Source organism: Cervus canadensis, chromosome 5, assembly GCF_019320065.1.
Source record: "Cervus canadensis isolate Bull #8, Minnesota chromosome 5, ASM1932006v1, whole genome shotgun sequence".
Classification (NCBI taxonomy): Eukaryota; Metazoa; Chordata; class Mammalia; order Artiodactyla; family Cervidae; genus Cervus; species Cervus canadensis.
This window is the reverse complement of record NC_057390.1, coordinates 47209004-47221704: the sequence shown is the minus strand read 5'-3', so window position 1 is coordinate 47221704 and position 12701 is coordinate 47209004. Positions and strand designations below refer to the sequence as shown.

Sequence of the window (12701 nt, the reverse complement as noted above, 5' to 3'; positions counted from 1 at the left end):
GTGACTAATATTTCCACTTACTATCACCTTGAATATAAGGAATTAATACTCCAGGCAGAAGAAGCCTTACTCTGGCCACCGCCAAGGTTGGATGCCTCTTGGAAAGGCTCCATTTCAGCAATCATGCATGCAGGCGTCCCGTTCTCTGCCTGCAGCATTCCTGCTTTCTCACTCCCCCACTCTCAAAGCACCAGTTATTCACCCTTATCAGAACCTCTAGCCCACAGACATCCCCCCTCTCTATCTGCCCCCTCTGCTTTTGCTTCCTTATCCATCCAGTTTAATTTCTAGGCTCCATCTTTGCAACCATTTCCTTGACAGTCTTCTCAGCAGACTTCCTCTTTTTCCTTCCTAGCGTACGTGTGCATGTTCAGTAGCACAGTCACGTCTGACTCTTGATGACCCCATGGACTGTAGCCTGCCAGCTTCCTCTGTCCGTGGGATTATCTGGCAAGAATACTGGAGTGGGTTGCCATTTCCCCCTCCATTTCTTCCCTAGTACTCACTAGACAAAACCTCCGACCTGGTTGTGTTAATGGTCTGCCTCTCTGTTGGGACTGCTGGGGACTGTTGGAGAAAACCACTTGGCCTTACATATGGCTGTAACCTGGATGCATGGGCTCCACCACCACCTACTGCTCTCTCATTTTGCTCAGTCATCCTAGGAAGCTTTCCTTGGCGTTTGTTCACAGCAGCAATATCCTGATTCCATCACTCACATGCTCAGTCCTTAAAAATAAATCTCATCATCTGAAAGTCTGCTCAGCATCTCCCACCATACTGTCAACTGCATCCCACCCACCCCTACTATGCTCTTATTCCTGGATTGGTACAGGCTCTTTCTTTTCCCCAGGTCCTGAACATCCTGACTCATTGTTATTTATTTATTTTTGGCTGCACTGGGTCTTCATCGCTGTGTGTGAGCCTTTATCTAGTTGCAGATAGCAGAAGCAACTCTCTAGTTGCCGTGTATGGGCTTCTCATTGCAGTGGCTTCTCTTCTTGCGGAGCACAAGTCCTAGGTGCATGGACTTTGCAGCTTGTTGACTCTAGGGTGTGGAGATTTCAGTAGTTGTGGTACACTGGTTTAGTTCTTCTGTGGCATGTGGAATTTTCCCGGACCAGGGATTGAACCCGTGTCACCTGCATTGGCAAGCAGATTCTTATCCACTGAGCCATCAGGGAAGTCCCTGACTCATTATTATATAATAAAAAATTTTATCTGAACTTTGTCCCAGATTTCTGGCAGGGTGCTTCTGAAACCCTTGGAATTTCCTCAGTGACAGGTAATGATCTGACTCATGGCAGGGCATCTAGAGAGTTTCATGCTGGTGCCTGGTCATCAGAAGGACCAATTTGATGATTAGAGGGCTGGGGCTGGGAGACACATGATATCAATCCTTTCTTCTGGCCTCCTGGGATGAGAGGGGGGTTGGGGATTGAGTTCAATCACATAGCCAATGATTTAATCCATCATACTTGTGTAATAAAATCCCCCCAAACTCTGGACACTGAAGCTTGGAGAAGCTTTCTGGATGGGACAAACAATGATGTACCAGGCAGGTGAGGCAGTCCGACCCACAGGGAGAAGGCAAGAAAGCTCTGTGGTTCCTCTCAGACCTTCCTCTAGATGTCTTGTCATTTGGCCTGTCTTCCTATATAATAAAATTATAATACTTTACACTACAATTGTTGTTATTGTTCAGTCGCTTTGTCATGTCTGACTCTTTGCAACACCGTGGGCTGGCTGCAGCATGTCAGGCTTCTCTGTCCTTCACTATCTCCCAGAGTTTGCTCAAACTCATGTCCATTGAGCTGATGATGCCATCCAACCATCTCATCCTCTGTTGCCCGCTTCTCCTCCCTCCCTCAGTCTTTCCCAGCATCAGGGTCTTTTCCAAGTATCTGGGAAGTACTTTTCCAAAGTACTGGAGCTTCATCTTCAACATCAGTCCTTCCAAGGAACGTTCAGGGTTGATTTCCTTTAGGATTGACTGGTTTGATCTATTTGCTGCCCAAGGGCCTCTCATATAGTAACAATAATAGTACTTTCCTGAGTCCTGTGAATCTTTCTCATGATTTATCCAACCTGAGGGGGTCATGGGAACTTCTCAGGTTACAGCCACTTAGTTGGAAGGGTGGGTGGCCTGGGGACCCCTGAAGCACAGCTGGCATTGAAAGTAAGGGATGGTGCCTTTTAACTTGTGGGGTCTGTACTGACTCTAGGTGATTATTACTAGAGCTGAAATGAAGTACACCCATTTGGGATTCAAATGGGATACCCATCTTCTCAAAGACCTTGTATTGATCTTGCTCATCTTCAACCATTTGCTCTCTGCAGCTCCATCTCACCAGACCCACTCATGTCTTGCTTTTCTAAAACAAAACAAGGGAAGACAACATCTTTCCTCTACTCTCTGCCTATTGCTTTGCTTTTCTTGAAAGAGTGCCTTCTCTTGCTTCTCCTCCCACTCTTCAACCCTCAATGGTTTGCTGCCTCCCAGATGGAAACTTCTCTCATGAAGGTCATCCCTGGCCCACAGATGATGGACCATTTTCTGCCCCCTCCCCTTTAAAAAATTATTTATTTAATTTTTTGATTGCGCTGAGTCTTTGTTACTCCATGGGCTTTCTCTAGTTGCAGCAAGTGGGGACCTGTCTTTGTTGTGGTGCGTGAGCTTCTCACTGTGGTAGCTTCTCTTGTTGCAGAGTATGGGTGCATAGGCTTTGGTAGTTGTGGCTCTCCAGCTTAGTTGCTCCACAGCATGTTGAGTCTTCCCAGACCAGGGATCGAACCCATGTATGCTTCACTAGCAGGCAGATTCTTATCCATTGAACCACCAGGGAAGTCTTCCCCTCCCCTTTCAAATTTGACTTCTCAGCAGTATTTCACATTATTGACTATTTTCTTATCTTCTTCAACTATAAACCCCTCCTACCCTAGCTTCTGCAATACCACATTGATTTTCCTTTGTCCTATTTTTGAGTTTATTTTTTTTTATTATTGAATTTATTTATTTGGCTGAGTGGGTTCTTAGTTGTGGCACGTGGGATTTTCGTTGTGTTATCAGGATCTTTCCTTGTGGCCTACAGTGGGCTTAATTGCCCTGTGGCATGTGGGATCTTAATTCCCTGACCAGGGATCGAACCTTCTTCCTCTGCATAGCAAGACAGATTCTTAACCACAGGACCACCAGGGAAGTCCTGTGCCCTTCTCTTGTATTTCCAGCCTACAGAAGTCTCATCATCCACATGGGTTCCTAGAGCACTACCTTGATTCCTTCTCCTCATTCACTAAGCTAGCTCCTCTTCTGATCAACTACTTGTTTGGCTTCTTCTACCTCCAAGATACCTTTGGTCTCTGTGCATATACACCCTCTGAGTCTGCTGCTCCCTAGTCCAGATGACAACCCCCAACTCACCTCTTCATTGGTCTCCCTGCTGTTCCTCAAGTGACTCTCCAACTTATTCTCCACCTACAGCTGGAATGATATTTTCAGAACAGATGCAGTCACATAGAGCCAGAGCTTTATGTGGGGCTTCCCTGGCGGCTCGGATGGTAAAGAGTCTGCCTGCAAGGCAGGAGACTGGGTTCAATCCCTGGGTTGGGAAGATCCCCTGGAGAAGGAGATGGCAACATACTCCAGTATTCTTGCCTGGAGAATTCCAAGGACAGAAGAGCCTGGTGGGCTATAGTCCACTGAGTCAGAGAGAGTTGGACACAACTGAGTGAAAATATTTTTTGATTTGGTCTATGTAAGGTACTAGTGGCTTTTTGGTTGAATGAATGAATGTCATGTCCTAGCTTAAACCCCAAAAGCTTATTTTATGTATTTATTTATTTTAATTGAAGGATGATTGCTTTGCAATATTGACTTGGTTTCTGCCATATATCAACATGAATCAGCCATAGGTATACATATGTTCCCTCCAACTCCTACCCCATCCCGCCCCTCTAGGTTGTCCCAGAGCACTAGTCTGAGTTCCCTGAGTCACACAGCCAATTCCCACTGGCTATCTACTTTGCATAGGGTAGTGTACATGCTTCCATGCTATTCTCCATCTGTTCCCGCCTCTCCTTCCACTCACCTCCCTGCCTGTGTCCATAAGTCTGCTCTTTATGTCTGTGTCTCCATTGCTGCCCTGCAAATAGGTTCATCAGTACCATCTTTCTAGATTCCATATATATGCATTAATATATGATACTTGTTTTTCTCTTTCTGACCTTCTTCACTCTGTATAATAGGCTCTAGGTTCAACCACCTCATTAGAACGGACTCAAATGTGTTCCTTTACACAGCTGAATAATATTCCATTGCATTTATATACCTCAGCTTTTTATCCTTCAACTGTTGATGGACATCTAGACTGCTTCCATGTCCTAGCTATTGATGTAGTGCTGCAAGGAACAACCTAATAGTTTCTCGTGAACCTTAGAGTCCAAGCTCCTGGACACAGTTTCTAGCCCTTCTGACCTAGCCCTTATACACGCCTCTCTTTAACTTCAGTTGTTATCATGCTCACCCTCCCTCTATGTGGGACACTCTGCCTTTGTTTTCCCTGTTATTCATCTTCTACATTTCAACTTTCATGGGCCTTTTCCTGTCTCACCTGCTATTGGGTCCTAGTCACTTCCTGCTCCACCTATTATATACCAATTACATTTTTATTGTGGTTGTTTACAGTATCTATTTGCACACCCTTATCCGTGTCTTAGTATCCCCATCACTCCATATTCTTGGCAACATTTGATGTAGCCAGACTTTAAAAAAATGGATAACTTGCTAGAAAATGATATCTTATTATAACTTAATTCCCATTTTTCAAATTTTTAATGAGGTTGAGCATCTATTTAAATATTTTCTAGCCAGGTGTGTTCTTCTATGAAATGCTTATAATTCTCCCTGATGATTTTTATTTTTAAAATTCATTTGTAGGAGTTCTATTTATATCATCTGAATACCAATTTTTTTTTTTTACTCCACTGAGTGGCAGGCGGGATCTTAATTCCTTCTGTCTATGTCTATGTGCTTAGTTGCTCAATCGTGTCCAACTCTTTGGACCCCATGGACTGCAGCATGCCAGGTTTATGGGGATTCTCCAGGCGAGAATAGTGGAGTGGGTTGCCATGCCCTCCTCCAGGGGAATCTTCCCAATCCAGGCATTGAAGCCAGGTCTCCCGCATTGCAGGCGGATTCTTTACCATCTGAGTCACGAGGGAAGCCCAGAATACTGGAGTGGGTAGCCTATCCCTTCTCCAGGGGATCTTCCCAACCCAGGAATCAAACCAGGGTCTCCTGCATTGAAGGCGAATTCTTTACCAGCTGAGTTACCAGGGAAGCCCTAACCAGGGATCAAATCATGCCCCCTGCAATGGAAGTGCAGTCTTAACCTCCGGACCACCAGGGAAGTTCCTAAATATCAATCTTTTGTGAAATGTGTATGTTGCAAATATTATATTCCAGTTTGTAGCTTGCCATTTCACTTTTAATGAAAAAAGTTTAACTTTTAAAATGAGATCAAGTCGATCCATTTTCTAGTTATGGTCTATACCTTTGGTGTCTTGTTTAAGAAATATCTTCCTGCCCAAAGCCACAAAAATATCCTCCTGTGTTTTGTCCTAAAAGTTTTCAAGTTTTGCTTTTCACATGTGTGCCTTTATTCCATTTAATTTACTGCCTCCTCTGCTGGAGAGGGGCTTCCCTGATAGCTCAGTTGGTAAAGAATCTGCCTGCAATGGAGGAGACCCCTGTTCAATTCCTGGGTTGGGAAGATCCGCTAGAGAAGGGATAGGCTACCCACTCCAGTATTCTTGGGCATCCATTGTGGCTCAGCTGATAAAGAATCCACCTGCAATGTCGGAGGTCTGGGTTCGATCCCTGGGTAAGGAAGATCCCCTGGAGGAGGAAACGGCTATCCACTACAGTATTCTGGCCTGGAGAATTCCATGGACAGTACAGTCCATGGGGTCTCAAAGAGTCAGACATGTCTGAGCGACTTTTCACTTTCACTTTCTGCTAGGGAGAAGCTGCAGGAGGATGTAAAACATCAGTATTGTTTCTTGGTGATCCCCAGAGCCCCAAGTAGTCACTGGTACCCAATAATGGACCTGTGACTAAAGAAATAAATAGTTGAGTGACTGAAGGTAGAAACAAAGTAGCATGGGTGTTCAAAGGGAGCAAGAGATACCTTTGAAGAGAGGAAGGTGAAAAAGTAGGATAGTGGTTCTCAATCCTGGGTCCTCAATGGAATTCCCCAGACAGCATTAAAATGTACTGTGGAGAGACTTCCCTGGTGGTCCAGTGGCTAAGACTCCATGCTCCCAATTCAGGGGCCCTGGGTTCAATCCCTGGTCAGGGAACTAGGATCCCACTTGCTGCAACTAAAACCTGGCACAGTCAAATAAATTCATTAAATAAATAAAAATAATTTAAAAAATAAATAAAGGGGAAGGGGAGGGAAGACAGCTGGTGAGAAGGACCACTAGAATGGGTAGAGAGTGTGAGGAAGAGAGTAGTGGGGAATCTGCCCCGGGAGAAAGGTGAATGAACAGATGTCAAGGGGATGGTTTCTCAGGGATCCCCATGGACACAGCGCTCCTCCCAATCTCCAACTCAGCCATCAGTAAGCAAGGGTTCCAGGTTCTCTCTTTCTCTTCCTTGTTCCAGGAGCAGAACAGTGACTGATATATACAGGAGGAGAATGGAGGCAGCCTGGTGGGGAGTGAGGGGTGCAGAATGCAAAGATGGAGGAAGAGGATGAGGCTTCTGTCCCCAGAGGAGGAAGACTGGGGCTACAGAGAGGCCTGTGGGTGATGCCAGACTCCACCTTAGGTCAGGAAGGAAGTATTTCTATGAAGAATGATGTGGAGTGTTGTGGTAGAAGCAGCCAGCCATAGTCAGCTTCCTGAAGTGTCAAGCCTTTTAGATGGCTTTTAAAAGCCATTTAACGGTGTTTTACCCTTCATGGATCACAGCCTTGTTGTGGCAAAGGGGCTATGGTTTTTCCAGTAGTCATGTATGGATATGAGAGTTGGATCATAAAAAAGGCTGAGCACCAAAGAATTGATGATTTTGAATTGTGGTGCTGGAGAAGACTCTTGAGAGTCCCTTGGACTGCAAGGAGATCAAACCAGTCAATCCTAAAGGAATCAGCCCTGAATATTCATTGGAAGGACTGTTACTGAAGCTGAAGCACCAATACTTTGGCCACCTGATGCAAAGAGCTGACTCACTGGAAAATTACCCTGATGTTAGGAAAAACTGAAGGCAAAAGGAGAAAGGGGAGGCAGAGGAAGTGATGGTCAGATAGCATCACTGACTCAATGAACATGAATTTGAGCAAACTCCGGGAGAGAGTGGTGGACAGAGAAGCCTGGCATGCTACAGTCCATGGGGTTGCAAAGAATCAGAAATGACTTAGCAACTGGACAATAACAACAACAAATAGAGTTTTATTTGGTGTTCAAGTTCACAGGCAACTAATATAGTAACAATGGGAAGCTATTTGCGAAGGCTCAAGGGAGTGGCCTGGAAGTTCTGTGTTGTTATAGCAGGTGACTTAGGGTGAGTTCAGACTTGGATCTTTGCATACCTGGCACAGTCACCTGGCTATCCTAGAGCATCTTCACCTTAACATGCCTTGCAACGAACTTTGATATTTCTGCTCAACCCATCCCTACACCCATCTCCCAGCTCTCACCAAATGGTACTCCAACCACCCAATTGCTTAAGTAAAAGTCTTAGTACTCATCCTGAATTTCTCCCTATCCCTGTTCTGTCACCCCATTCAATCCATCAGAGCTTCTGGCAGGCTCTGTCTCTGACATAAATCCTGCCTGTGTGTTGCCAGTTCATTCCAACTACCTTTCAAGGGACTCCTGTCAAGACAGGCAGGCCTGTAAATGCAACCAGGAGACTTAAAATGTAACCGATACAACTGGGTGGAATTACACTTACCGGTTATTCTTCCTTGAACAACAAACATTTGCTATTTATATAGGGAAACAAGCCATCTTTTTTCTCATGCCAACTAACAGACGTTATTAGTTGACAAAATCTGCTGATACCACCAGTACTGTTTTTGAATGCTCAACTTGAATTATTCTCACTGTCATATATGGGAGTTATTCTTGGGGAAAGGTAATTGAGTTTTCCAAAGCAAACAGAAATTTGGGGTGTGCCTCTGGAGCATGACTCATGGAATCAGATTCTCAGAGGGAGCTCCGCGTGCCTCCAGGTGACTGTAAAGGAGCTTTGATGGCTGCCATGGGGGTTTGGTTGACCTTTGCTGGAGTTATCAAGGTTGAAGTTTGGCTTGCTTGCCTAAGTGTTCCTTATCTGATTACTAAGAATCAGATTCATAGGGGTTGATTAATAAGCTAGAACGCCAATGTATCACATTTATGGTGAAGGCCATATCTATAGTAACTGTATGTAGTCAAGTTCATATCAGGATGAAAGTTCTGACAAATATATAACACAGGTGAGGGGCTACCCTGGTGGCTCAGTGCTAAAGAATCCACCTGCTAATCCAGGAAACAAGAGTGTGATCACCGATCCAGGAAGATCCCACATGCCGCGGAGCGACTAACCCCGTGCCCCGCAACTATTGAGCCTGTGCTCTAGACCCAGGAACCACAATACTGAGCTCACGTGCTGCAGCTACTGAACCTGAGACCCTAGAGCCTGTGCTCGGCCGCAAGAGAAGCCGCTGCAATGAAAGTCTGCTCAGAGCACCTGGAGAGTAGCCCTGGCTCGCTGCAACTGGAGAAAAGCCCCTGTAGCCAAGAAGACCCAGCACAGCCAAAAAATCTAACTAATAAATAATTTAAAAAATAGCATGTGAGAACCATTGGACTGCAATTTAGATTCTCCTGGAAAACTGTGGTTGCCATTAACTTACCTTTCTGCAGACTGTGATTCTCAAGCCCCTAATATTAAAAGACATGTTCCCATCTGCTGCTTTACTGCCAGTTTTCTTTTTGAAACCTTAATCAGTAAGTCAAGTGGGCCTTAGGAAGCATCACTATGAGCAAAGCTAGTGGAGGTGATGGAGTTCCAGTTGAGCTCTTTCAAATCCTAAAATATGATGCTGTGAAAGTGCTGCACTCAATATGCCAGCAAATCTGGAAAACTCAGCAGTGGCCACAGGACTGGAGAAGGTCAGTTTTCATTCCAATACCAAAGAAAGGCTATGCCAAAGAATGCTCAATCTACTGCACAATTGCGCTCATCTCACAGAGTGGTAAAGTCATGCTCAAAATTCTCCAAGCCAGGCTTCAACAAAACATGAACCATGAACTTCCAGATTTTCAAGCTGGCTTTAGAAAAGGCAGAGGAACCAGAGATCAAATTGCCAACATCCACTGGATCATTGAAAAAGCAAGAGGGTTCTAGAAAAACATCTATTTCTGCTTTATTGACTATGCCAAAGCCTTTGACTGTGTGGATCACAATAAACTGGAATATTCTTCAAGAGATAGGAATACCAGACCACCTGACCTGCCTCTTGAGAAATCTGTATGCAGGTCAGGAAGCAACAGTTAGAACTGGACATGGAACAACAGACTGGTTCCAAATAGGAAAAGGAGTATGTCAAGGCTGTATATTGTCTTATTTAACGTATTATTTAATACGTTATTAAACGTATTATTATTTAACGTATATGCAGAGTACATCATGAGAAACACTGGGCTGGATGAAGCACAAGCTGGAATCAAGATTGCTGGAGAAATATCAATAACCTCAGATATGCAGATGACACCACCCTTATGGCAGAAAGTGAAGAACTAAAGAGCCTCTTGATGAAAGTGAAAGAGGAGAGTGGAAAAGTTGGCTTAAAGCTCAACCTTCAGAAAACTAAGATCATGGCATCCAGTCCCATCACTTCATGGCAAATTAGATGGGGAAGCAGTGGAAACAGTGGCAGACTTTATTTTTTTTGGGCTCCAAAATCACTGCAGATGGTGACTTTAGGCATTAAATTAAAAGACACTTGCTCCTTGGAAGAAAAGCTATGACCAACCTAGACAGCATATTAAAAAGTAGAGACATTACTTTGCCAACAAAGGTCCGTCTAGTCAAAGCTATGGCTTTTCCAGTAGTCATGTATGGATGTGAGAGTTGGACTATAAAGAAAGCTGAGCGTCGAAGAAATGATGTGTTTGAACTGTGGTGTTGGAGAAGACTCTTGAGAGTCCCTTGGACTGCAAGAAGATTCAGCCAGTCCATCCTAAAGGAAATCAGTCCTGAGTGTTAGTTGGAAGGAGTGATGTTGAAACTGAAACTCCAATACTTTGGCTGTTGACTCATTGGAAAAGACCCTGATGCTGGGAAAGCTTGAAGGCAGGAGGAGAACGGGACGATGAGATGAGATAGATGGATGGCATCACCGACTCAGTGGAGATGAGTTTGAGTAAACTCCAGGAGTTGGTGATGGAGAGGGAAGCCTGGCATGCTGCAGTTCATGGGGTTGCAAAGTGTCGGACACGACCAAGTGACTGAACTGAACTGAATCAGTTCCTATTGTTCCCTGACCTCCATTCCTGAAAGGCTCACAGCTTTCTGTTGAACGAAAAAGCAGATTTCTGTTTTGGGCAACATGGCTGAGTATAGACTTTGCAGGGTCTTTCTGGCTCAAAACAAATGTTGTAGATAAAACAGACTTAAACACGCAATTTTTTTTTTTTTATTTCCAGTAAGGAAAGAAAATCTCTAAATTCCTCCTTCTGTGTCTCTCACCCCCCGCCTCCACTCCATGCCCTCTAAAGTGAACTTGAGCCAGAGGGGTGGTAAACAGCAGCAGGTAAACATATTGCAAATTCAGTCTTCCTCCCAGAGAGGAAAACACTTACTTTAGCATTGTGGTCAGTGGCACCTCTGAATTAGAGTTCAAGGTCAGTGGGAAGGTTGGGGCTGACCCCAAGGTCACAATCTAGGACCTTCAAAGCATGCTAAACTGGGCTCCAGGTTATTAACATTTTCCTGGTCTTCCAGCAGTTTGAGTTAAATCCCTGGACAGGGGTGATATTAAAAATGTTTGACAACTTACACAGCATAGACACCAGCTAATCAGAACAGGAGCCATCCAGAAAAGATCATGACTACAATAATGATGTCAGTTGTTTTGTTTGTTTAATTGCTAGGTCATGTCTGACTCTTCTGTGACCCCACGGACTGTAGCCCACCAGGCCCCACTGTCCATGGGATTTCCCAGGCAAGATATTTGAGTGGGTTGTCATTTCCTTCTCCAGGGGATCTTCCTGGCCCAGAGATTGAACCTGAGTCTCCTGCATTGGCAGGTGGATTCTTTACCACTTGGCCACCTGGGAAGAATTCGTTTCCCAATGCAGGAGATGTGAGTTTGATCCCTGTGATAGGAAGATCTCCTGGAGAAGGAAATGGCAACCCACTCCAGTATTCTTGCCACAATAATCCTATGGACAGAGGAGCCTGGCAGGCTACAGTCCACGGAGTCGCAAAGAGTCCTGTCAGACAGGACTGAGTGACGGAGCAGGCATGCCCAGTCTCCCAGCAGAGGGAAACACAATCCTCTCTGCAGGCAGGACTCCAATCTGCCATCGATTAAAGTCCCCACAAGCTAACATCCATCATCAATGAGCTCACAATCAACGGTCACCGAACACAGCGCCACAAACAGTGAGTGACATGAATCAGAGTCAATAGAAACTACACACAACAGCTGGGACCTCCCAGACCTCAGCTCTTGGAATGCCTGAATATAGAATACAGCTGCTACCAGAGTGAACATTTTAATCAGTACTTACTACGCAGCAGGCCCTGTTAAAAGCACTGCATACCTTGTGCCAGGTGCGGTGACTCAGCTCCACACTCACCTTCTCATTTGCACTGGATTAAAAGGTGGGTAGAAGGTGGGAGCTATTTTGGTCTTGGCAGTGCCTCTGGCAGCCACTGCCAAATGGGCAGTAGCAATGGTAGTGCCAGCTCTTGTGGCTTGGACTGAGGCAGGGACTTACATGCACACTGTCCCCCTGGAGGGCCAGTGGTCAGCAAATGAGCAGTGCTGTATAGCTCCTGCTGTCTAGATCGTGCATGCTGCTAAGTCACTTCAGTCATGCCCAACTCTTTGCCATCCCATGGACTGTATCCCACCAGGCTCCTCTTTTCATGGGATTCTCCAGGCAAGAATACTGGAGTGGGTTGCCATGCCCTTCTCCAGGGTTATCTTCCCCAACCAGGGATCGAACCAGCATCTCTTATGTCTCTGGCTTTGGCAGGAGGGTTCTTTACCGTGAGTGCCACCGGGAAAGCTCACTACACTTAAGAATAAGCTCATTTCTACATTGGGCTCCCTCTGTGGCTACTGAGAGATAGTAACTCAGCAGGGCTTATTGCTTAATAGTGAATATCTGAGAGACACGTGAATATGATCCTAGGAAAGTCTTTTGTGTCTTTGAAAGGTCCACGAGGCTTAAATTTTCCTGAAGTCCTAGCAAGTGTTTTTATAATCACACCCATGTTTTCAAGACAGATTCTGTGTGTGGAAGACACATTTTAATTATAGCATTGTTTGCTCTCTGGAGAGGCTGGGAATGAGAAATAGTTTTATTGCTGAACTTTGCAAGTCTGGGCTCTTAAAATTTTTTTTTCAATTGGAGGATAATGGCTTAACAATACTGTGTTGGTTTCTGCTGTACAATAACATGAATTAGCCATGAGC

The 12701-nt window shown here is 45.0% G+C and overlaps 1 protein-coding gene across 2 annotated transcripts in view; it reads right to left on the bottom strand.

Moving 5' to 3' along the window:
* The window catches only part of IL1B (interleukin 1 beta), a 36808-nt gene extending 24962 nt beyond the window's left edge, over positions 1-11846 (bottom strand). The window contains exon 1 of one of the 2 annotated variants that reach the window (XM_043468801.1): positions 11821-11846. The gene's annotated coding sequence lies outside the window, so the exon portion shown is untranslated. The other variant, XM_043468802.1, reaches the window with a different exon arrangement.
* Between the last annotated feature and the right edge of the window lie 855 nt (positions 11847-12701).